The sequence below is a fragment of the Dasypus novemcinctus genome, chromosome 11, assembly GCF_030445035.2.
Source record: "Dasypus novemcinctus isolate mDasNov1 chromosome 11, mDasNov1.1.hap2, whole genome shotgun sequence".
NCBI classification, from domain to species: Eukaryota; Metazoa; Chordata; class Mammalia; order Cingulata; family Dasypodidae; genus Dasypus; species Dasypus novemcinctus.
In genome coordinates, this window is record NC_080683.1 from 80,029,906 (window position 1) to 80,056,439 (window position 26,534).

Genomic DNA, 26,534 nt, shown 5'->3' on the forward strand with positions numbered 1-26,534 from the left:
TCACCTTGTACTTCTCCATGTCACCAGGCCCCAACTCTGTAGGCACATCAAGACTTTTCTTGCTTCTAGCCTTTGCACAGCTTCCTCTCTGCCAGAATGAGCTTTCCCTCATGCTTTGAACAACTTCCTTCCTCTTTGTTCTTGGCTCAGTGGAAATATATCCTCTTCGGAGAGACCATCCTACTGTGCACAATACCATTTCATTGGGGAAAAAATGTGTTCTGAATTCCAAAGAAATTACTTATGCTCTTTTGTTTTATAGCCACTTTTGGATTTAAAGAATATTTCTTATTCTATACAGCACAGAATTTTGCATACATGCTTTTTGCACCCATCCATTTCTCATTTCTCTCCTCTTTAGTCCTTCTCTTTGCCTGAGTCTCTTGTGCTTTCAAAATCTGCCCTTAGAGGGAAGCGGCCTTGGCCCAATGGATAGGGCATCCGCCTACCACATGGGAGGTCCGAGGTTCAAACCCCGGGCCTCCTTGACCCCTGTGGAGCTGGCCCATGCACAGTGCTGATGCACGCAAAGGAGTGCCGTGCAGCGCATAGCATAGGGGAGCCCCATGCGCAAGAAGCGCGCCCCATAAGGAGAGCCGTCCAGAGCAAAAAAAAGTGCAGCCTGCACAATAATGGCTCCACACACACACACAGAGCTGACACAACAAGATGATACAACAAAAAGAAACCCAGATTCCTGGTGCCGCTGATAAGGATAGAAGTGGTCAAAGAAGAATACACAGTGAATGGACATGAGCAGACAACTGGGGTGTCAGGGGAGAAGGGGAGAAAAATTTTTTTTTAAAAAATCTGAAAAAAAAATCTGCATTCAGAGAAAATGTTTATCCTCAGTGTTATGGCTTATTTCTTCCCCATTTTTGAAAGTTTTATCTCTAATTGCATTGTCAAACATGCCCTCCCATGTAAGAGGAAAATATTTGTGAAAAGTGGAAGAAATACCTTATTGTGTGTTTTTTTTATTTGAGAATTGTGAGTTAACAAAACAACCATGCATACCACACAGGATTCCCATACATTGCCCCATCACCACCATCTTCCATTGTGTGATACATTTGTTACAAAGAGGAAAGAATATCATCATAATAGCTCTGCTATCTATAGTTCATAGGTTATTTTTGGCACATATTTCCTACAAGCCATCCTATTATTAACACCATCAATTAGTATTGCATATTCGTATTCTCATTTTTGTACTGTTAACCACAGCCCATTATTCACCATGGAGTTTGCTGTTTTATATGGTCCCCTTCTTTGTACAACCCATACAAAGTATACACTCAGTGGCTCTCAGTTTCATCAAAGAATTGTGCTGTCATCACCTCAGCCCATTTCCAAATGTTTTCATTACTCCAAAAGGAAAAATAAGGCCCTTAGCATTGATAAAGTAACTTATTTGCCATTGCTGTAAAAATATTGCAATATTACTGTTAACTATGGTCTATACATTACATTAGTTATATTTTTCACTTGTTTCCATGTTGTTAACACTTGTACTGTAAACCACAAACATTCACTACCAAAATCACCCTTCTAAAAAGTCCCTAGGTTATCCTCTAGCTTTCTTTCAATTGACGTAACTTCCTTAGACTACCCCTTTCAGCCACAATCACATTTATAAATCAGTAGTTTTGATTATACTCCTTATAATGTGTTACATTCAACTCTAACCATTTCCCCACATTTACAATCTCTCTTATTAAACATTCTACATATACTGAACATCAGTTGCCCATTTTCAGTCCACATTCTATCTCTTAGTAACCTAAACTCTGGAGTCCATCTCTATGAGTTTACTTATCATATTTAGTTCATATTAGTGAGACCATACAATATTTTCCCTTTTGTGTCTGGCTTATTTTGTTCAACATAATGTCCTCAGTGTTCATCCTTGTTGTCATATGTATCCCAAGTTCATTTCTTCTTACTTCTGAATAGTATTCCATTATATGTATGTTTTATCCATTCATCAGTTGATGGGCACTTGGGTTGTCTCCTCTTTTAGCAATTATGAACAATGCCACTATGAACATTGGTGTGCAGATGTCTGTTCCTGTCCTTGCTTGCAGTTCTTCTTAGTATATTCCTAGTATCGGGATTGCCAAATTATAGGGCAGTTCTATATTTAGCTTCCTTGTCAGCTGCCAAACTGTCTTCCACAGAACTTGAACCATTTTACATTCCCAACAACAATGAAGGAGTGTTCCCATTTCTCCACATCCTCTCCAGGACTTGCAGTTTTCCACCATTTTAATAATGCCCATTCTGGAAGGCTTGAAATGATAACTCATTGTAATTTTGATCTGTATTTCCCTAATAGCTAGTGATGTTGAGCATCTTTTCATGTGCTTTACGGCTATTTGCATTTCTTCTTTGGAAAATTTTCTTTTCAAATCTTTAGCACATTTTAAAATTTGATTGTTTGTCTTTCCCTTGTTGAGTTATGAGATAGATGTCTTTTTATAATATGTAGATCAAACCCTTATATGGTTTCCAAAATTTCCTTCCCAATGAGTAGGCTGCCTTTTCACCTTCCTAACAAAATCATCTGAAAAACAAAAGTGTTTTAATTTTGAGGAGGTCCCATTTATTCATTTTTTCTTTTATTAATTGTCACTTTGGGTGTAAGATTTAAGAAACCACCACCTACCACAAGATTTGAAGATCTTTCCCTATATATTTTCTAGTAGTTTTATGGTTCGAGCTTTTGTATTTAGATCTTTGATCCATTTTTAGTTAATTGTGAGAAAGGAATCTTCTATCTTTCTTTTAGAGATAGATATCATGTTTTTCCAGCACCATTTGTTGAACAGACAATTCTGACCCAATTGCATGGGTTTGATAGCCTTGTCAAAAATCCCTTGGCCATTGTGGCAGTTTGAAATTCTAAAAAGAGAAAGATTATGTTTGTGGACTAAATCCATTCCCGTGGGTGTGAGACCCTTTCAATTAGACTAGTCAGTGAGGTATGACTCAGGTTGAATCTCTACCCTCTTGCTGGGTCTCATATAAAAGGAAACACACAGGAAAAGGGAGCTACACCTTATTTGATCCTGCCATGCTTGATCCTGCCATGTGAGGAAAAGTACTCCAGGTTCATCCACAGCTGAGCTTCAAGGAGAGGAGCCCCCAAGAGGCTTAAGGAACTGATACCCAGAGAGAAACAAGCCATATACCTGATAGCTTGCAACTGAACTGGGAAGAAAGCAGAGCTGTCAACACTCAGAGAGGAAGCACAGTAAAAGACAAGCACTATGCCAGATTTGCCTATAGCTGCAGAGATCAGTAGCCATCTTGTTTCACCCATGTGGCAGCTAACTTTAGTGAGAAAACACCTTTTATGGTACCTTGAGCTGGACTTTTCACAGCTTTGGAACTGACAGCTTTTACTCCAAATATATCCTCTTTATAAAAGCCAACCCATTTTTGGTAATTTGCATCAACAGCCCTTTGGCAAATTAAAACAACCTTTGATATGAGGTGTATTTCTGAATTCTCATTTCAGTTCCACTGGTCAATACATCTGTCTTTATGCCATCACTATGCTAAGCTTTAAAGTCAGGATGTGAGAGTCCTGTTTCATTCTTCATTTTTTAAGATGTTCTTGGCTATTCAAGGCCCCTTACCTGTCCAGCAGATAAATGTGATAATTGGCTTTTCCATTTTTAAAAAAATGCTGTTGGAATTTTGTTAGGATTGCATTGAATCTGTAAATCAGTTTAGGAAGAATTAACATCTTAATGATATTTAGTCTTCCAAACCATGAACATGTAATGTCCTTCCATTTATCTAGGTCTTCTTTTGTTTCTTTTAGCAATGTTCTGTAGACTTCTGAATACAAGTCCTTTATGTCCTTGGTTACATTTTTTTCCTAAATATTGTATTCTTTTAGTTGCTATTGTAAATGGATATTTTGCTTCTTCCTCAGATTGTGCATTAAAAGTGTATAGAAATGCTGCTGATTTTTGTATTTTAATCTTGTATCCTGCCACTTTGCCAAACTTGTCTATTAGTTCTAGTAAATTTGTTGTAGATTTTTAAGCGTTTTCTAAGTATAGGATCACATCATCAGTGAAGAGCTTACTTTACTTCTTCCTTTCCTATTTGAGTGTCTTTTTTTATCATTTTCTTGACTAATTGCTCTAACTTGAACTTCTAGCACAATGTTCAATAACAGTAGTTCCAGTGGGCATGTGTGTCTTGTTCCCAATTTCAGCAGTAAAGCTTTCAGTCTTTCACCATTGAGTAAATGTTAGCTGTGGGTTTTTTATATATGTGAACTTTATCAATATAAGTTTCCTTCTATTTCTATCTTTTGGAGTGTTTTTATCAAGAAAGGATAAAACCCAGCTGATTATAATGTAAATCTAAATGTGCTTTTGGATTCAATGAGCAAGTATTTTGTTGACATTTTTGCATCATTATTCATTAGGGATATTGGTCTGTAATTATTTTTCATAGGGTTTTTGTTTGGTTTTGGTATTAGGATGATGTTGGCTTTGTAGAATGAGTTTGATAGTGTTCCCTCCTGTTCAGTTTTTTGAAAGAGATTGAGCAAGATTGGTATTAGATGTTCTTTGAATGCTTGATAAAATTTACCTGTGAAGTCATCTAGTACTAGTCTATTCATTTTGGGGAGATTTTTGATGATTGTTTGAATCTTATTACCCAGGACTGGTTTGTTGAAGTCTTTAGTTTCTTATAGGGTCAGTATAGAATTTTTGTGTGTTTCTAGGAGTTTGCCCATTTCCTCTTCATTGTCTAGATTGCTGGTGTTCAGTTGTTCATAATATCTTTTTATGATCTCTTTTATTTCTGCAAGGTCATTGGTAATGCCCCCCCTTCTCATTTCTGAATTTATTTATTTGCATCTTCTTTCTTTTTTTTCTTTGGCAATCTGGCTATTTGTCAATTATATTGATCTTCTCAAAGAATCAACATTTGGTTCTGTTGTTTCTCTATTTTTGTTGTTGTTGTTCTCAATTTCATTTATTTCTGCTCTAATCTTTGTTATTTATTTACTTCTCCCTGCTTTGTGATTATTTTGCTGTGCTGTTTCTAGTTCCTTCAGGTGTACAGTTAGGTATTCAATTTTATCTCTTTTATTCTTTTTTAATGTAAGAACTGAGGGCTATAAATTTCCCTCTCATCGCTACTTGCATTGCATCCCATATGTGTTGTTGTTGTTGTTGTTTTGTCTGTTTTCATGTTTATTTTGGTTGGTCTAAGTCACTAATATTTCCATATGAATTTTAGAAACATCATGCCAATTTTCCAATAACCCTAGCCAGAATTTCAAAAACATTACATTGAATCTGTTGATTGATTGGAAGTATTGTCATTATAGCAATAGTAAATCATCTGATCCATGAATATGGGTGTTTTTCCATTTATTTAATTTCTTTCAGCAATGTTTCATAATTTTCAGTATATAAGTTTTAAACATCTGTTATTAAATTTATTATTTCATTCTTTTTAAACTTATTATTTTGGGATACACTTAAGCTTATAGAACATTTACAAAAATAATATAAATCCCATATACAGAAGACTTAAACATATTTCAATTAACCCAGATAAACAAATCCACCAATTAAACATTTTGCCACATTTATATATCATTCTATCTATCAATTCATTTATCATCTAGCTAACTAACTAGCTAGCTATAGAGCTATCTCTGTTTGTACCATTCTTTCTATGTGTCCATCTAACTATCCATTTTCTGAGAGCTTGAATGTAGGTTGTATACAACTTGTATAAGTCAGGGTGCTCTAGGGATTCAGAATCAACAGAAGATATCTGTCAATAGTATGAGATTTTATGAGTCTCTCATGTGACCACGGGTATGCACAAGTCCAGGTTCCACAGGCAGCCTGCAAACCAGGGGCTCCAATGAAAGTCCAATGAAGGTCCTTGGTGAGTTTCCAGGAGACACTGGCTGTCCAAAAACAAGCTGGAAAATCCTCTCTGAATGCTGAAATCACTTCTCCTTTAAAGGCATTCAGCTGATTGGATAAAGTGTCACTCATTGCAATCTCCCTGACTGATGCAGATATAATCAGCTATCTCTGCAGTTAATTCACTGGTCACTAAAGTCCATAAATGTTCTTGTATTACAATTAACCCAGTGCCTGCTTGACCAAACAACTGGACACAATTTCCTGGCCGAGTTGACACATTAGCCTAACCATCACACCACACAATCTTTGAGCACTTAATATTGCCGTGTATATTTCCTAAGAACAGGATAATCACTTACGTTACCACTTTAAAATGCAGTTGGGAAGTGGATGTGGCTGAAGCACCTGGGCACCTGCTTCCCACAAGGGAGGTCCCAGTGCCTCCTAGAGGATACAAGCAAGACAGCAAGCTGACACAATGGGCTGGTGAAGCGAGCAGATGCAACGAAATGACACGACAAAGAGACACAAGGAGAAAACACACTGAGAGACACAACAATCAGGGAGTGGAGGTAGCTCAAGGCATTGGGTGCTTCCCTCCCACATGGAAGGCCCTATATTCAGGTCCCAGTGCCTCCTAAAAAGAAGATGAGCAAACAAACAGACACAGAGAGAGCAGACAACAAGTGCAAACAATGAGGAAGGGGAGAGAAATAAATCTTGAAAAAAATGTGGCTAACAACTTCAAGAAAATTAACATTGATTTGAAATTTGCACTCTATATTCCAATTTTTTCATATGTTCTATTAATTAACTTTGAATCTTTTCCCTTCTTTCTAACATCTTACCCAGTATTATATATATTTTTTGACAATTGTTTGTTTTTAAAGAAGCTTTGGATTACATAAAGTGACATCAAAAGTACGGGGATTCCCATAAATCCCACCCCAGCCCCCTCTCACAATTTCACCCATTAATAACATCTTTCATTAGTGTGGTACATTTGCTACAATTAATAAACCCACATGTTGAAGCTTTGCTACCAACCATAGACTATACTTTACATTATAGTTCATACTTTGCACTGCACAATCTCATAGCTTTTGACAAAAGTTACCATAGCCTGCATCCATCACTGCAATGTCATGCAGGAAAATTCCAACATCCCTAAAATACCCTATGTTAAACCTACTCTTCCCTCTCCCCCCAACCAGAACCCATGGTGGCCACCACCTTTATGTTAATGATACAGGTTCTTCCATTGCTAGAATAATCATAAGTCTACTTAAGTCCATAGTTGCATTCCCCCCTCATGTCTGTTCACTCCTCAATCTTGAGGATTTGGGGATGGTGATGCCCACTCTGCCTCTGATTGAGAGGGGAACCTAGATCCCATGGGGCAGATGGATGGAACTGCCCTGCTTGCAGTTGTAGATACTCTCTGTTTCTTGGGATGGGTATTGTCCATCATCATCCTTTTGTTACTTGTCCTGGGTAAGTCCAATGAACTGGAGAGTAGCTGCTGCAACTCTTGCTGAGATTCACGGCTAAACCTGCATATAGAACAGATAGAAGATTTAAGTCTCTGGAACATATATTTAGTGAGTATATTTCTAGTTATAGGTTCAAATAAAAGGGGCAGAAGAGTCATGTGTAGAGAAATTGTGAGTCTAATTCTGTTACATTGGGGAGCATATATTCCAAAGCAAGACCCACTGACAGGGTGCCAAATTCCTGAGATTGCCCTCCTATAGTGTCTAGATGTCTATAGAGCCCTCAGGAGCTCTGTTGTTTGAGGCACTGTTTACTGTGGCAGTCAATTAGATCCTATTGAGATGTGCATAAAAGTAGCCTTTGAAATGACTTCCCATCACATTTTGACATCTCTTAGCCATAAAAATTGCAATTTCTTCTTTGACTCACTGATTATTTAAGAGTGCATTGCTTAATCTTCATGTATGTGAATTTTCACTTTTTCTACCTGCTCTTGATTTCCAGTTTGATTCCTTTATGATAATAGAAAGCATTTCATATAATTTTAATCATTTAAAATTTATTGAGGCCTGCCTTGTGACCCAAAATATGTTCTGTCCTGGAGAAGGATACATGAGCACTTGAGAAGCATGTATGTCCTGCTGTTTGGAGATCTAATGCTTTGTTTTGTTTTGTCTTGTTTTGTTTTTGTTTCTTTTTTTATATATAGGTTTTTTTAAATTTTTAAGATACATAGATTATACAAAATATTACATTAAAAATATAAAAGGATCCCATATACCCCAGCTCCTCCCATATCACCAAATTCTTTCATCAGTGTGGCACATTCATTGCATTTGATGAATACATTTTGGAGCACTGCTACACAGCATGGATTATAGTTTACATTGTAGTTTATGCTCTCTAGGTCTAGTTATTTTATCATGTTACTCAAGCTCTCTATTTCCTTACTAACTTCTGTCCAGGTGTTCTAGCCAATGCTGAGGGTGGTGTATTGAAGTCTCTAACAATTATTGTAGAGACAGATGTCTATTTCTCCCTTCAGTTTTACCAGTGTGTCTCGCGTATATTGGGTACCCAAGATAGGTACATAGTTATTTCTGATTCTTATTTCTTCTTGTGAATTCTCCTTTTTAAAAATACAATGATCTTATTCACCTCTTATAACAGTTTTGCATTTTCTGTTTTGTCCAATATTAGTATCATTACTCCAGATCTTTTCTGATTACTATTTGTGTGGAATATCTTTTTCCAACTTTTCACTTTCAGCTTATTGGGTCCTTGAACCTCAGGTGAGTCTCTTGTAGACAGTATATCGATGGCTCTTTTTTTAATCCATTCTGTCAGTCTATGTCTTTTGATTGGGGAGCTCAATCCATTAACATTCAATGTATTATTGTAAAGGCATTACTTCCTTTGTCCATTTTATCCTTTGGCTTTCCATTGTCATATCTTACATTGCTTGTCTTTGTATCCTTTTAATTACCCTTACTAATTATATTAATTTTGACAATTCTGCACAGATTAACCCTCAACTTTCCATTCTCTATCCTCCTTCCATTTTCAAGTGGCCTATATTTTTATTATTAACTCCTTGAGTTTACCCAACATATTTAGTACATAATAGCACAATCATACAGTACTTATCCTTTTGTGTCTGGCTTGCTTCACTCATCATAATGTCCTCCAGCTTCATACAGGTGGTCATATGCTATTTCTTCTTACCACTGCATATTATTCCATCATATACACAATAATTTGTTTATCCACTCATCAGTTGATGGACACTTGGGGTGTGGGAAACAAAGGCATGTTGTTTCCATGGAAGCAAGTTACTTCCTTGACCACTGAGTCAAGCTATTCCCTATGATTATCGGTGCGGATCACAATCATGGCTGGGTAAAGCACACCTGCAGGCGGAACAATAACATATAGAATGGAATGACCTGAGTAACAAGATTTATGAGTATAGTTACTGATTTTTATAATAATAGTTCCAGTAAAGTTTGTTGGTGTTCATCAATCACTAGTTAATATAGAATGAGGTAAGGGTAATAGGTAACTTGATTTGCTGATGAGTGTCACGTATGTTAGGGGTATATATACTAGCCCCTCGACTCAATAAAGTTGTCTGATGAGCTTGAGAAATCAACGCTCTCAGATCCCCTGAACTCAGTCTCTCTTTGTCTTTCAATTCCCGATACCCACGGGTCTCCGACTCTGACATGGGTTGCTTTCAACTTTTGGCAATCATGAATAATGCCACTATATCTGTTTGTGTCTCTGCTCTCAGTTCTTCTGGATATATTCCTAGTAATAGTATTGCCAGGTCATGTGGCAAGTCTATATTCAACTTCCTTAGAAACAACCAAACAGTCCTCCACAGTGGCTATACCATTCTACATCACCATCAACAGTGAATAAGCATTCTTATCTCTCCAAATCCTCTACAACATTTATAGTTTCTGATTTTGTAATAGCAGCCAGTCTAAAAGGTATGAAATATCTCATTGAAGTTTTGATTTGCATTTCCCTAATCGCTAGTGATGAGCATTTTTTCATGTTTTATTTTTCTACTATTTGTATTTCTTCTTTGGACAATTGTCTTTTCAAGTCTTTGGTCCATTTTTTAATTGGGTAGTTTGTCTTTTTTGTTGAGTTGTATGGTCTCTTCGTATACCATGGATATGATTAACCCTTAATCAGATATGTGATAGCGAGATATTTGAGTTGCCTTTTCACCCTTTTGACAAGTCCTTTGAGTTGCAATAGTGTTTCACTTTGAGGAGGTACATTAATTTATTTTTTTCTTTTGTTTCTTGTGCTTTGAGTATAAGGTTTAAGAAACTACCACCAACTACAAGATCTCGAAGATGTTTTCTTACATTTTCTTCTAGGAGTTTTATGGTTGTCACTTTTTTGTTTAGGTTAATTTTGAGTTAATTTTTCTATAAGGTGTGAGATAAGGGTCTTCTTTCTTTCTTTTGAATATGGATATCCAGTTTTCCCAGCACCATTTGTTGAATAGTCTGTTCTGGCCCAGCTGGGAGGGCTTGACTGCCTTGTCAAAAATCACTTCACTGTAGATATGAAGGTCTATTTCTGAATTCTTCATTCTGTTCCATTGGGAATGTGTCTGTCTTTAAGCCAGTACCATGCCAGTTCTACTACCATAGCTAAGTAATATGGTTTTAATTCCAGAAGTGAGCATCCTCCAACCTTGTTCTTTTTTTTAAAGATCTTTTTGGCTATTTGGGTACCCTTACCCTACCAAATAAATTTGATAATTGGGTTTCCACTTCTGCAAAAAAGGCTGCTGGGATTTTTATTGGGATTGAATTGAATCTGTAAATCAGTTTGTGTGTAATTGACATCTTCATTATAGTCAGTCTTCCAATCTATGAACATGGAATGTCTTCACATTTATTTAAGTCTTCTTTAGTTACTTTTAGCAGTTTTGTAGTTTTCCGAATACAAGTCCTTTATGTCCTTGATTAACTTTATTCCTAAATATTTGATTTGTTTAGTTACTATTATAAATGGAATTTTTTTCTGATTTCTTCCTCAGATTGTACATCAGCAATGTATAGAAACACTATTCATTTTTGCGTATTAATCTATCCCTTTCTTTGCTGAACTCATCTATTAGTTCTAGTAGATTTGGGGGGGGAGGGCGTTCAGGACATTCTAGGATCATATCAACAGTGAATAGTGAATAGTGAAACTTCTATTTCTTCCTAGCCTATTTGGGTGCCTTTTGTTTCTTTATCTAGCTTAATTATTCTAGCTAGAACCTCTAGCACAATATTGAATAACAATGGTGACAGTGGGCATCCTTGTCTTCTTCCTGATCTCAGCAGGAATCCTTTCAGTCTTTCACCACTGAGTACAACACTAATTGTAAGTTTTTCATGTATGAGAAAGCTTCCTTCTATTCCTATCTTTTGGAGTGTTTTTTTAAATCAAGAAGGGATGCTGGTTTTTTGTCAAGTGCCTTTTCTGCATCAATTGAGAGGATCATGTTACTATTATTCTTCAATTTATCAATGTGATTCATTACACTAGTTGATTTTCTTGTGTTGAGCCACCCTTGCAAACCTGGGATAAAACCCACTTGATCGTGGTGTATAATTCTTTTCATGTGCTTTTGGATTCTGTTTGCAAGTATTTTGTTGAGGATTTTTGTATCTATATTCATTAGAGATATTGGTCTGTAATTTTCTTTTTTGTAGCAGTATCTTATATGGTTTGGGTGTTAGGGTGATATTGGCTTCATAGAATGAGTTTGGTAGTATTCTTTCCTGCGCAATTTTTGGGGAGAGCTTGAGCAAGATTGATATTAGATAGCCTCCGAATGATTGAAAAATTTCAACTGTGAAGCCATGTGGTCCTGCACTTTTCATCTTAGGCTAATTTTATATATGTATATTTTTTTAATTTATTGAAATATATCGCTCATACATAAACATACATAAACAATAAATGTATAATAGTTGTGAACTTACAAAACAAACATATATAACATAAACAAACATATATAACATCCCACCCTACCACCAATAACTTGCATTGTTTTTAAGCCTTTTTAACTAATGACTAAAGAGCATTGTCAAAATATTACTACTAAACAAAGTATTCTTCCCCTAACTAAACTGATTATTATCATCTTTATATCAGTTATATATGAACATACATAAACAAGTAAGTGTATAGTAAAAGTTGTGAACTTACAAAGCAAACATGCATAAAATCATACAGAGGTCCCTTACATCAACCCTCCACCAACACCCTGCATTGTCATGGGACGTTTTTTACAAACTATGAAAGAACACTGTCAAAATTTTACTACTAATCATAGTTCTTATCTTACATTTGGTGTATTTTTCCCCCAACCAACCCTATTGTTATATTTTTATGACAGAAGTTGTAAACTTATAAACCAATCATGCACATGTGGAGAATTCCCAAACAACATCCCTCCATCAACACACCACGATGTGGAATGTCATTTGCTACAGATAAAATAATATCATCTGATTATTGCCATGTCCATAGTGTATACTTGGCTCACATTTTCAATACTGCCTCAGTATCAACACAGTACATCTTCTGCATAGAAGCAAGAATATTATATTATTACTACTAACCACAGTCCATAGGTCACTCCAGCTGTATTTTTCCCATGTTTCTCCATATTCCCAACACCCTACAACAGTGATATACATTTGCTCTAACTAACAAAGGACACTCTTGCATCTGTACCATCAACCACAATTCTCACTCACATCTTGGTTTACCGTGCTATCCAGTTCCTAGATTATTCTCAAGCATTCTATCAATTGGCATTTACATAACTAGACTACCTTTTTCAGTCATATCCCCATTTATAAATTAGCTGTTACTCACTGTGTGTTACCTTCCACTCTATATATTTCCACAATTTTACAGTGAAGCCAATTAAAACTTCTACATACATTAAACATCAGTAGTCCACTCAGTTCTCCTCTTATCTCCTTTAAGAATCCACCACCTACCACCAGGTCTTGAAGATATTTTCCAATAATTTCTTCTAGACGTTTTATGGTTCTTGCTTTTATGGTTAGTTTTGTGATCCATTTTGAGTTAGTTTTTGGATATGGTGTGAGATAGGGGTCTTCCTTCCTCCCCGCAGCTATGGATGTCCAATTCTTTCAGCACCATTTGTTGAATGGATTGTTCTGCCCCAGCTGTGTGAGTTTGGCAGGCTAGTCAAAAAACACCTGACAATAACTGTGAGTGTCTGTTTCTGAACCATGAATTTGGTTCCATTGGTCTACTGTGTCTGTCTTTAGGCCAGTACCATGTTGTTTTTACCACTACAGGTAGGTATTATGATTTAAAGTCTGGAGATGAGGGTTCACTTTTCCTTTTTATGATGTTTCTGTCTATTCAGGATTCCTTACCCTTCCAAATAAATTTAATGATCGTGTTTTCATTTTTTCTTTAATACTGGTGGAATTTTTATCGGGATTGCATTAAATCTGTATATCAATTTGAGTGGAATTGACATCTTACTGATATTTAGTCTTCCAATCCATGAGCATGGAATGTTCTTCCAGTTATTTAGGGCTTTTTTTATTTGTTTGACATCGAGTTGTAGTTTTTTTAATACAAGTGCTTTACATCATTGGTTAAATTTATTCCTGACTATTTGAGTTCTATCTGTCATATTTAATTTTCAGCACTCCTTTGACACTTTGAATTACTTTTATTGATATAATCTTCATTTCTAGACTCTCTTCCAGGCCCCTCTCTCCTGTTTTTTCTTTTTAGGCTCTAGCACACCCTTTAATATTTCCTGAAAATCTGGTGTCTTGCTTAGAAAGTCTCTCAGTTTCTTTATCTGTGAATATTCTAATTTCTCCCTCATTTTTGAAAGAGAGTCTTGCTGGATATAAGATTCTTGGCTGGAAGTTTTCTCTTGTAGTATCTTAAATATATCAGACCACTGTCTTCTTGCCTCCATGGTTTCTGGTGAGAAATCAGCACTTAATCTTATTGGATATCCCTTATATGTTATGCATTGCTTTTCTCTTGCTGCTCTCAGAATTCTCTTTGTCTTTGGCCTTTGAAATTCTGATGAGTATGTGTCTTGGAGTTGGTCTATTTGAATATTTTCAGATGGGGGTACATTGTGCTTCTTGGACAGGGATATTTATGTCCTTCAATAGGACTGGGAAATTTTCTACCATTATTTCTTTAAATATTTCTTCTGCTCCTTTTCCTTTCTCTTCTCCTTCTGGGACACCTATGACATGTATGTTTGCATGCCTTTTGCTATCATTTAGTTCCCTGAGAGTTTGTTCTTTTTTTTTTTTATTCTTTTCTTCAACTCTTCTTTTGCATGTTCACTTTCAGAGGCCATTTCTTCAAGCTCACCAATCCTTTCTTCTGTCTCCTCAAATCTGCTATTACATGATTCCAATGTTGTTTTAATTTCATTGATTGCACCTTTCATTCCCACAAGATCTGCTATTTTTCTATGTATGCTTTCAAATTCTTCTTTGTACTCATCTAATGTCTCCTTAATATCCTTAATCTCTTTACCCATCTCATTGAATTTATTAAGGAGATTTGTTTGGACATCTATAATTAGTTGTCTCAACTCCTTTATGTCATCTGGAGGCTTATCTAGTTCCTTTAACTGGGCCATAGCTTCCTGTTGCTTGGTGTGGATTGTAATTTCTTGTTGGTGTCTTCGCATCTGGCTTACTAGAGTATTTTTTCCTGGGTGTAGTTTTTCTCTCTAGTTTAGGGCTTCCTATCCTTTCTCCCTTGCTGGTTATGCAGTAGGAGCCAAGCATGTAGTTGGTGCTGTCAGCTGTGGGGGCTCAAGCTGCCTTCGTTGTACCAGGGACCAATGAAGCTTCTTGCAATTTTCTCCTTTGCCAGGGATAGGGACAGAGTCACAGCTATGTGGAATAATCCACATGCGAGCTAGACTGTAGTTGCCCAGAGAGACCGATGAAGCTTCACATCCCTTTCTCCCCTACCTGGGGCAGGAATGGAGCTGAAGGTGTGGGCAGCAATCTATGCAGTGCAGGTCCTAAGTTGACCACAGTTGCCCTAATAGACTTCTGATTTTCAGTCTATGCAAGCCAAAGTTCCCTACAGTTACCTGTATAGGCTGGTGGAGGGCTCCTTAACTTCCTCCCCTCCAGAGGTGGGGCTGAAGCCTAGGCAGGCTGCAGGTTGATCTGGCTGAAAGGAATTGTCAGCCCAGCTTCCCCTCAGGCTGGGGGCAGAATCAGAATGGTGGCTACTGGCCTCTTTCTGACTTGGGCTAGTTCTCACCACAGCTGTTCCCAGGGTTATCTCTTAACCGACCAAGTCTTCCAATCAGTAGCAGAAATATGCATCCAACTGTCTCCTCCTCCTCTATTTCTGGGAAATGGAGCATCTAATTCCTGTCACAGAGCAGCTCCTGGGGTGGCTCATGCCACCAGAGTAGGATGATCACTGGCTTCCATGTCTTGGCTGGTAATTTCCCAGAAAGGCTGGCTCTGGTCCCTGCAGTTTCCTGCCTGCTCAAGGTGGCATTGGGCCTAGGTTAGACCTGCAAGATGATCTGGATGGGAAGAAGCTGGTTCTCACAAACACTGGAATTTTCAGTCCACCCCACTTCCCCTTGTTCCAGGCGCAAAGTTAAGATGGCAGCTCCCAGCCTCTTTCTGACCTGGACAGGCTCAAACCTTAACTGTTCTCAGGCTTATACTGTAGCCCACTGAATTTCCTCATCATAGCTGAAATTGGTGCCCAACCGTCTCTTCCTCCCCCATTTTGGGGGAGTGGAGCTTTCAATTCCAGCCATGGAACAGCTCCTGAGGTGGCTTGTGCTCCAGCGGAGGATGGGCACCGGCTTCTGTGGCATGGAGCACTCTACTTACGAGTCTTCTCTGCAGATAGGCAGTCTCCTCTTTCCTCAGTATTGGATAGAACATCTGGACAGAGGATAAATAAAGAAACAGAGAACTTGAATACTATGATAAATGAACTAGACCTAACAGACATCTATAAAGCATTGCACCCTCAAACAGCAGGATATACATTCTTTTCAAGTGCTAATGGCTCTTTCTCCAGAATAGACCATATATTGGGTCACAAGACAAGTCTCAATAAACTTAAAAAGATGAAAATTATACAAAACACTTTCTCTGATCATAACAGAATGAAGCTGGAAAACAATAATGGATGGAAAAAGGGGGAAAATTCATAAATTTAATATGAATTTGAGATTAAAAAACACACTCTTAAATAATCAGTAAGACAAAGAAGAACTTGCAAGAGAACTCAGTAAATATCTGGAAACAAATGGAAATTAGAACACAACTTATAGGACATGGCAAAGGCAGTGCTGAGAGGGAAATTTATAGCCCTCAATGCTTACATTAAAAAAGAATACGGAGTTAAAATTGAAGATCTAACTGCATACCTAAGAACAGCAAACTGATCCCAAACCAAGCTGAAAGAAAGAAATTGTGAAGATCAGAGGAGAAATCAATGAAACAGAGAATAGTAAAACAAAATAGAGAGAATCAACAAAATCAAAAGTTGGTTCTTTGAGAATATCAACAAAATCGACAAATCCTTACCTGAACTGACAAATTTTAAAAAAAGACTGAAGATGCAATAAATAAAATCAGAAATGAGAGGGGGTATTACCACTGACCCAGTAGAAATAAGAGAGATCATAAGAACATACTATGAAGAACTGTATGCCAAAAATCTAGACAATGTAGAGGAGATGGACAAATTCCTAGAAACAACTTTACTGACCCTAGAAAAAATGCAAGACCTCGCAAACAAATCATAAGTGAAGAGAGTGAAACAGTCGTCAAAAATCTGCCTAAGGGAGAACCAGCAAGATGGCAGTGGAGTAAGGAGCTCCTAGAGTCAGCTCCTGCTACAAGGCAGTTAGCTAACACCCAGAACTCTCTGGAGCTAGCTGAAGTACCTGTCTGGGGACTCCAGGAGGCCAGAAGAGCATCCTGCAATGTCCTTAAAGGAATAGAAGGCATTACTTACTTCATCCATTTTGTACTTTGACTCTCCATTGTCATATTGTTCTACTGTCTGTTTTCATACCTTTTAGTTTACCCTTCCTAATCATCTTCATTTCTAAACTCTTCTCCAAATCTCTCAGCTATGTTTTTTTCCTTTCAGGATGTACACTATCTTTAGTATCTCTTGCAAATCTGGTCTTTTGGTAACATCTCCTATCCGTTTTTATTTGTTTGTGAAGACTTTGAATTCACCCTCAATTTTGAAGGACAGTTTTGCCAGATATAGAATTCTTGGCTGGCAATTTATCTTTCAGTACCTTAAATACATCATATCACTTTCTTCTTGCCTCCATGGTTTCTGATGAGAGGTTGGCATTTAATCTTAACAAGTTTTCCTTGCATGTGATCTTTTTGCTTTTCTCTTGCTGCTTTCAGAATCCTCTATCTCTGATATTTGTCATTCTAATAATAGGTGTCTCAGGGTAGGTCTATTTGGATATATTTTGTTTGGTACGCATTGTCCTTCTTAGATATTGATATTTATGTCTTTTATAAGAGTTGGGAAGTTTTCAGTCATTATTTCATCAAATAGTTTTTCCACCCCTTTTCTTTTCTCTACTTCTGGGATACCTATACTGCATATATTTTGTATTTCATGTTGTCATTCAATTCTCTGAGGCCCTGTTCAATTTTTTCCATTCTTTTCTCTTTCTGTTCTCCTGACTTTTCAAGTTCAGATGCTTTGTCTTGCAGTCCACTAATTATGTCCTCCACCAATTCAAATCTGCTGTTATATGTCTCTAATGTATTTTTAATCTCATGTGCTATGCCTTTCATTCCCATGAGCTCTGTTACTTTTTTTTTTGCAAGATTTCAAATTGTTCTTTATGCTTAGCCAGTGTTTTCTTAATATCCTTTATCTTCTTAGTCATATTTTTCTTCAATTCCTTGAATTGATTTAGGAGATTTGTGTAATCACCTTTGATTAGCTGCCTTAAACCCTGTGTCTCATCAGGATTTTTTATTTGATCTTTTGTCTGGGCCTTATTTTCCTGTTTCTTAGTATAGCTTGAAATTTTTTGGTGATGTTTAGTATCTGATTAAGTTGGTGAATTTATTCTTACAGTCAATTTCTCTCCCTTGCCTAGTGTTTTTTTTTCACAACTCTTCTTTGATTTTTGGTTCAACTTATTCTAAATCTTTATGATTGCCCTTCTTAAATTATCAAAGAAGCAGCAGGGACCCACTAGTGGGGCATAGTGTAGTTTCAGATGTGCCTGGATGAGAGACCCCAAATAGCTTTTTTACTTATTGGTTCCCATCCTGCCAGCAGATGGCTTGCATTGGCAAACCTTTCCAGGGAAGTGTTGCTTTCAACGTCCACTCACTAGTGATTCTGGTCTGGCCAGAGCCAGATTCAAAATGGGCTCCACTGCCAAGCTCATGAAGAGAAACCACTCTCCACACTCTCTGTACCCACCCTCCTCCAAGGGAGGAAGATGTCTTTTCCCTCTCAGTTTGTCACAGTGAAGGTAAGGTTTTACTCAGGCTATTTGCCTTGAGGGTGGGAGATGGGTGTTATTCCCAGGCACAGGAGATAGTAACCCACAGCTTTGATTTTGCCTTCTTTGTCTCTCTATACCTTTCCCTTCTGAATGATGTGTAGCACGCCCCTGGTCTGCAGACCCCCAGAGCAACTCTCTCAGGTACCTTTTTGTTCTTTCTCCATTGTTTCTGTAAGAGAGTTGAGCCCTGTCACCCTACTCTGATGCCATTTTCTCAGAAGTCCACGGAAGAAGTACATTTTGATTGAACATATAGAAACCACAGGGTTAGAATTCCATTTTACTTCACCTCTCATTTTGCCTGGAATAGATAACTACACATCATATGTCAAGGGAAGATTTTTATCACATCATTTTTAACAACTCAAAGGGGGATAATATAATTCTCAGAAAAAGTCTGTCTGTGGGGTTTGAAATAGGCTAATAGATGTACCGTAAAACAGTATCTACTCACAAGCATGGAAACCCAGGACCAGCTCACAGTTTTATGGTTTGAGTTGCACTACCCATTGGAAGCATCCAAGCAGCCTGCAAAGGCAAAAATAGACACTAGAGCAAGAGCAATGTATCAGCTGTGACCCAAGAAAAGATTGTCTGATATTTGGATTTGGGGGTCATAAAAAGAGCCATCAAAAAGGCCTTGCTCTCTTGGCGGGGAGTCGATTGGAGTTCTATGCATTGTTTCTGTATTATTTTTGCAACTTTCCTTTAAGTTTTAAATTATTTCAAAATAAGCATTTTTTGAAGATATAGGTAGCCATATGTTTATAAAGTCCAAATATATTTTTCATTGTGATTTTTAATAAAATTCTTAAATTAATAATATTTTAAGTCAGAGCATCCAGCAATAACCCAAGATCATTAGACAAATCAATGTGAAAAAGAGTTAATTTATAAAAATTAAAATAACCAATTTTTCAGACACTAGGATACACGTTCTTAACTATAGTGATATCTGAATGATTTCTATTGCTCTCGAAATGAAGATTTTTCGTATGTAACTAAAAAAGAATACTTACACCCAAAATCAATAAAAAGTTTGTGTTGTATTAATTCTTCCATATCATGTTATTCATGAACCCTCACAAATGATTTGCACTTCCAGCTGAAACAAAACAATTCTACTGAGACTGACAGTGCACTAGAATTACCTATTGCATTAGCTTTAATTAAGCCATCAGAATTTTCTTCAGGGCAACTATATGCCATTTCTTGTGACCAGCTTGCACCAAAAATCCCATTTATGAGGAAAATATTATTTTGCTAAAAAGAATGAGGAATCTTGCTTCAAAAGAAATATACTAAACAATCAGAATTATGTAATAAGCTTAGCCACTTGTCTACCCTGCTGTTGTGAAGAAATTTCTCCCTCACATTTTCTCCCACCTCCTAGGGAGCCCACTTCAAGGTGACTTACTATGATTGGGGAGATAAACAGCCATGATAGCAGCAGAATCTCCCCACAGGGGGGACCCCACCCTGTAGTCTTCAATTCATACAGTCTCTGCTACCAAATTATAGTGAACACAAGATTCACACAGCAGCAGAGATACAGTTTTAGAGATGTCATTCCAACCAGAGCCATGTTAAGCTGTTGGATTCCGGGATGCTTGCAGTGAAATTGGTTGTCCTCTAAATGGTTTCTTTTAAAAATGTAATTGCTTTGTTCTGGGTTCAGAAAGGCATGGAAGGAAGAGCATGATTTCTATTCCCTACTGCTGCCACGGATTCCAACTGCAAGTACAAGCGTTGGTAAAACAATAAAGTCATCTTCTTTTATCTCAATGCCAGATAGATTTTCTTTCCTTGGCTTCCAGACAAAATTCACTTATTATAATTATCTACTGAGCTGGCAGTGGCCACGACCAAAAACTTCATAAATGTTCCAGTGAAACCCCATTGAGCTGTCACTTATGTCAAGCTGGGCAGGTGAGTCTCCCCCTCACTGCTGCGGTGCCATTTCACTCACAGAGGCAAGTACACATGTGATACATAAGCACAGTGGGAAAGTAACTGCAGTGGGAACTAGCATATTGCAAAGCCCACATGAAATTCCCCTTTGGCATATTTCATGAAACATAAGTTGACATTTCAAACCTAAGGAAAAAGAGAATTTTACACTGAATATTGTGCAAAGAAGAGTGCTGGGTAGTTGCCCACATAAGTGTTATTTGCAATATATGATTTAATTATTCTAAAGTACTATTAGTCATACGAAATTTGTGCAACTTAAATATTTATCTTGAGAACACTCTCAACACCTAGAGAGCCATCTGTAACAATTTTACTCAGTGTTTCCAATAACATTTGTTCCCTCATTCTGCTTGAATTTTATCCATTTTCTCATCGTTATTCTTTTTTTAAAATCTTATTGAAGAAGCGGAACTTAATCACAAGGCCATATACATTGAAAAATGCAAGGTTTTCAACATGATAATTTTATGACATTCATTAATTTCTGATAGAGGATAATGTGGGAAATCGTTGAGTTCATTTATACAAATGCAAATTTTGTGCTTCAGGACATTGAAAACGGGCAAATTTCACATACCTGATTCAAACCCTGGAGTTTTGTGTATTTAAACTGCCTTAAGGAATTAAATTATTGAAATCCAGGCTTCTCCTGAAATACTTTTACCTCATTTCACATTTTACCTACACACAATAGTTTTAAATTAAACCAAAAATTTAAAAATCTTATAATAATACCATATCATTTACATTTGACAAATGGACATCATGTTCTTTTTTAATTTGATTCTTTTACAAGGGTCTCTAGATATAGATCAGGAAACCAAATCTCAGGGAGGTTAAGTGATTTGTTCAAGGTCACACAACTAGTAAGAAGAGGAGCCTGAACGAACTCTTGTGTCTTTTAGGTGCAGTTGGTAACTTAGTTTTTGTTACCCCTCATCCCAAGTGTCTTGCTTGAACACTCATTCATTATTGTATCAACCACATTTTCTGGCTTCTGTAAATTGGTGCTTTAATATTTATCAGCATCCCCCAAGTCTCACCTATATGTGTTACTCTTAGGTAATTCCACCCCCCGATGCAGGGACACGCATAGCCAGCAAATCCCTCACAGGAGTGCACCTATCCCACCCTTGCACACACCTTACAGAAACCACAATAAAGACACTTTCTCAGTCCCATGTGCTCTCTCTGCCTCAGGGCTGGGGACCAGCCTTGGTGTTTTTCCCCCTGGCCCTGCATAGGTGCTGCCCTCTCCCCAGGGAACTGTTGGTAATAATGAATCTTTCAAATGTCCAGTCTCTGTTTCTTTTGATCTGTGTATGGCCTTACCATACTTCACACAAGGTAATATAAACAAATACAATATAAACAAAAGATAATATAAACAATATATGGGGACCTCTTATATTTTTTTAATGTAACATTTTTTTTAAAAAAAAGAACCTTTTTTTTTTTTTTCAGATACATTAGAAAGGCAAATTATTTTAACACCCTCTCCCCACACATATTCACTTCTGGATTTTCTAACTGTTAAGTCAGTGGCTAGAACTGATGTATAGATAATGCAACGTACCTATCTGTGCTGGAGTAAAGGATACAGATAGAGATGGAGGAAGAAGAAAAGGCATCACAAAGGCCTGGATTCCTAAAATCACCCTTAATCCCTCAGGTGGAGGTTATATAGGCAGAAACCAAATGCCAGTGAGCTGCGACCCTGTTGTGCAGGCTAGAAAATGGCATATCAGAATAGAGGTGGCAGTGAGCTGTGGTCAAGCAGAGCAGGTCCAAACTACACCAGTGTCCTCTAAAGAAGTCTCCAAGGAGCATGGGATAGCACCAAGAATTTCTCTGCCAACAAAAGATCATGGAAATCAGCTAGGAGAAGTTGATTTGCAAACTGGCAGACCCAATTTGTCTTCTGGTTGCCATAAGGGGAAGTCAAGTAGGATGCAGATAGTGAGTGGTTCATGTGACTGGGAAAATAGTGGAAACCATTACATTTCAGTGGATGCCATCCCAGTGTACTTACTACGCCCCTGCCCAAACGCATAAATGGACAAGTTAGTAGGCACCACGTGGACTAATATCAGGAACCTGATATCCTCCCTGCCACCCTGATGCCACTTTTACATCCCAGAACTAATCCCAAGGAGAAAAAGGGGAGGATGGGGGAGAGAAAATTCTGGCCTGATAAAGTATATCAATAACTAATTTTTGATTGTATTTTTAACATTTTCAATTTTTATTATCTTTTTTTTAAAGATACATAAATCACACAATATTTTTAACTTTTAAAACCTTATATTTATTATGGTTCTGGCAATAATTTTATGTAACTAGACACCACTCCACTTAACAGGCCTGCCTCTCGACTTGTGTATAGTAAGTCTCAGCTTCAAAAGGAAGCTGTTAAAAATAGACAAATCAAAACCTGCCTTTTACATGCTAAATAGCTCGGCAAGTATGCCATTAAACACAGTAATGAACTTAAGATAGCAAGAGTAAGGAGTTACCAAGACTAAATATTGCAGCCTAACAAATTTCATCCAAAAAAATTTAGCTATACTGGTTATATAAAATCTTTCTAATTAGTTAAAACTTGACAGTATAAAACATGCATTTTAGAACCTTTTAGGTATTTAGTTCAAAAAGTATCTCTCCAAGTTAAAGTGTAGTCAAAATTATTTCACGTGATACAACACATTGTAATGCTAAAAAATATTCAGACTTATAGAAGTGGAGGTAAATTGCAGAGTATTTGGGGCATTCTCATGCTGCACAGGGCCATTTCTCTGGTTCATTCGAGGCAGCACGTGGCAGAGTCGAAGGATGTCACTAAACGCAGTAAAGGGTGAGATGCTGGTATCCTGTTCTGACCTCCCCAGGAAGCATGGCTGCTGCATTCACAAAAACACAATGTGTGAAGATCAAAGGATCGTTATACTGCTAGCCAAAGAGATTGCAAACCACTCCCCCATACCCTAAAATTTCCTTCCCCAGGTAAATAAAAAGTATACAAGGGGGGGGGAATTAAAATACGTGTATCTACAGACAGGAGTTTGGAATATCAATGTAATCCCTACTTCAAAAATGCTAACTAAAGCTGTCTGGATATTTCTGACAACATCTTAAAGATGTATCCAGATGCAATTTTTGTTGATTTATAATTAGATAATTTTGTAAAAAATATTCACTTTATCCCCAAATATCTGAATATAACGGCAGTGTACTATCTCTCAGAGCTATTAAGCACTGAAAGAGGGGAAAAAAAGTTCAAGCAACAGGCAACAATTACGACCCTTTCACACAGTGGCATCTGAGTGGCTATTGGAGAGTCCAGGAATAATTTTAATGTTATGGAGAATCAGGACTTTAGCTAGCAGCCTTCTTTTTCTTCTTCCTACTATGTTTCTTATGCTTCTTTTGGTTTTGTTTTTTGTTGTTGTTGTTGTTGCTGCTTTTTCTCACTCTTCACTGTTTATCTTCTTTTTTGCTCTTACCTCCTTAATATAATCTGATTCTGACAAGGACTCAGCTGATAAAGTTTTATCTTCAGGATACATCTTTCTTTCTTTTTTCTTTTTTTTTTTTTTCAGTCCTTTATTGTCTTTTCTTTCTCAGTTGAATCTTTGACTTCTTTTCTCTTTTAAATTACCTTATGTCTGATTTGGTTTCTGAAATGAACTTTCCCAAGATTTGGATGACTGGTTCTTCTTTTTCTTTCTCCTTTTTCCTTATTTCTTAGCCACATCTTGAGAATCTGAAGAACTGCCAGAAGAATCAGAGCTTGATGAAGACGACGACGAATACCTACCAGATTTCTTTTCTCTTTTCTCTTTTCGTTTTGGATGAACTCTCACTTTTTGGATGAAATTTCTCATTGTGTTTTTTTCTAAGTCTTTGTTCCAGTTTTCATTCATTTTTTCTTCAAATTCAGCTAATGCCTTGGAGCATTTCTTTTTCATTTCTAGTTGCTCTTTCACTTCTTCCCAGCTGGGCCTCGGTCGATTCAGATAACCTTGTATCGTTGGCCCTGACAACTGGATTGGACCCCTGGATCTGGCCATTGCTATTGGGTTCATATAGGCTGCTGGACCGTCTCCTTTGCCGACAGCTCTCAGAGTTCACAGTCAGATGCAGAGGGAGACAGGGCCAGAAAAGTGGCAAAGCGGACCTGCCACAGATCCTTCTGTCTGTTGTTAGTTTTTGCCATTAAGCAAACTAGAGGTTCAAAATAGAGAATAAAGTTGAGTTATAGATGAATAAAGGTTGCAGAAGGACACTTAAAACCCCTAAATACATGGCCTAAAATTTTGTCATACATGGTATTTTACTTTCCTTGGCTGCTCAAGCAAATACCATACAATGGGTTGGCTTAAACCCTGGGAATTTATTAGCTCATGGTTTTGAGGCTAAGAGAAAGTCCACATCAAAGAATCATCACGATAATGCTTTCTTTCTTAAGACTTGGCTTCTGAGGCTGGCTGCCAACATTGCTTGGTCCTTAGTGGCTCTGTCATATGAAAATGCACATATCAGCCTATCCTGGCCTCTCAGTTCTCTTCTCGTTTCCCCTGATGTGCTTCTGGCTTCATTTGGCTTTCTTGCTCTCTGTCTGAATTTCATTCTCTTTTAAAGGCCTCCAGTAATAGAATTAAGAATTAAGACCCATCCTAATTGGGCTGGGCTACACCTCAACTTAAGTAATCTCATCAAAAGTTCCTACTTACAATGGGTTCACAACCACCACCGGCATGGATTAAATTTAAGGACATGATTTAAGGAGATGATCATGGACAAAGCCCATACCAAGGAAAAGAGAGTGTCTGCAACTGCAAGCAAGATAGTTCCATCCATCTCCCTAATGGGGTCTAAGCCCATCTCAATTAGAAACAGAGTAGGCATCACCATCACAAAATCCTCAAGACTAGAGAGTGAACAATGAACTAAAGTAGACATTATTATTCCATTATACACTGATTTTTATTCTAGCAATGGAAGAACTTGTACCATTATTACCAGAGTTTATGAAGGGAAGAAGAGGGAATAATAGGTGTAACATAGGGGCATTTTTGGGACTTTGGAATTGTCTTGCATGACACTGTAATGACAGATAAAGGCCATTATACATTTTGTCAAAACTGCAGGGCAAAGTATAAACTGTAATGTAAACTATATTGCATGGTTAGTAGCAATGCTTCAATATGAGTTCACCAATTGTAAAAAGGTACCATACTAATGAAAGATATTGTTAATGTGGGAAGGGAAGAGGATGGGGAATGTGGGGATCCCCTGTATTTTTTACGTAACATCTATGTAATCCAAAACATCTTTAAAAATAAAATTTTTTTAATTTTTAAAAAAAGCATTTTTTTTTCTGGGGTACATATAACTCCATACCACCACACATGGTAGAAAGCAGTTCATATCTCAAAAAGGCTGTGGGGGTGTAGTTGGAGGGGGAGTTCTCCCTCTGCGTTTAAAATAAAGGCAGTCCATCAGAATATGAGGGGTTATAATGCTTATTTATTAAAGAAACAATAATCCTTTAGGATTAGTTTGTATAACATCTCATTTCCCCATTTGTTGACCCAAATCGGAATTTTTTGCTGAAAAAAACAAATTTCTTCTACAAACCAGATTTCAGGCAGTACCTCATTTCACACTTCTAAGTCAAGTGAAACTCTTTCTTGTTCTCCAAGGGTGCTGGTGAAGAAGATCAATGCTCTAGAGTTGGAATGGGAGAGCGGGGAGAGATGTTCATCACCCAATATTGCAACATGCCTCCCAGGCCTTGCAAACTAATATAATTTTTTAAAATCCAGAGGTTGGTTGGAGGTTTGGGGAAGTATAACTCATCCATAGATAATAGAATATGAAATATGACAGTGAAACATAAGTCACAGTTGTTTATTTTTTCCTCCCAAAGTGTAAACTACATAGATATTTTCATCAAGAAAAAACAAAAACTGGAGTCAACCCACGACTGCCATCTCGTGGACATATCCAGCATTACCCAGCCAGAATCTTGTTCC

General features: G+C 37.3%; 1 pseudogene; it reads right to left on the reverse strand.

Moving 5' to 3' along the window:
- Window positions 1-23,871: 23,871 nt before the first annotated feature.
- LOC101417005 (protein FAM133B pseudogene) lies at window positions 23,872-25,255 on the reverse strand (annotated as a pseudogene).
- Between the last annotated feature and the right edge of the window lie 1,279 nt (window positions 25,256-26,534).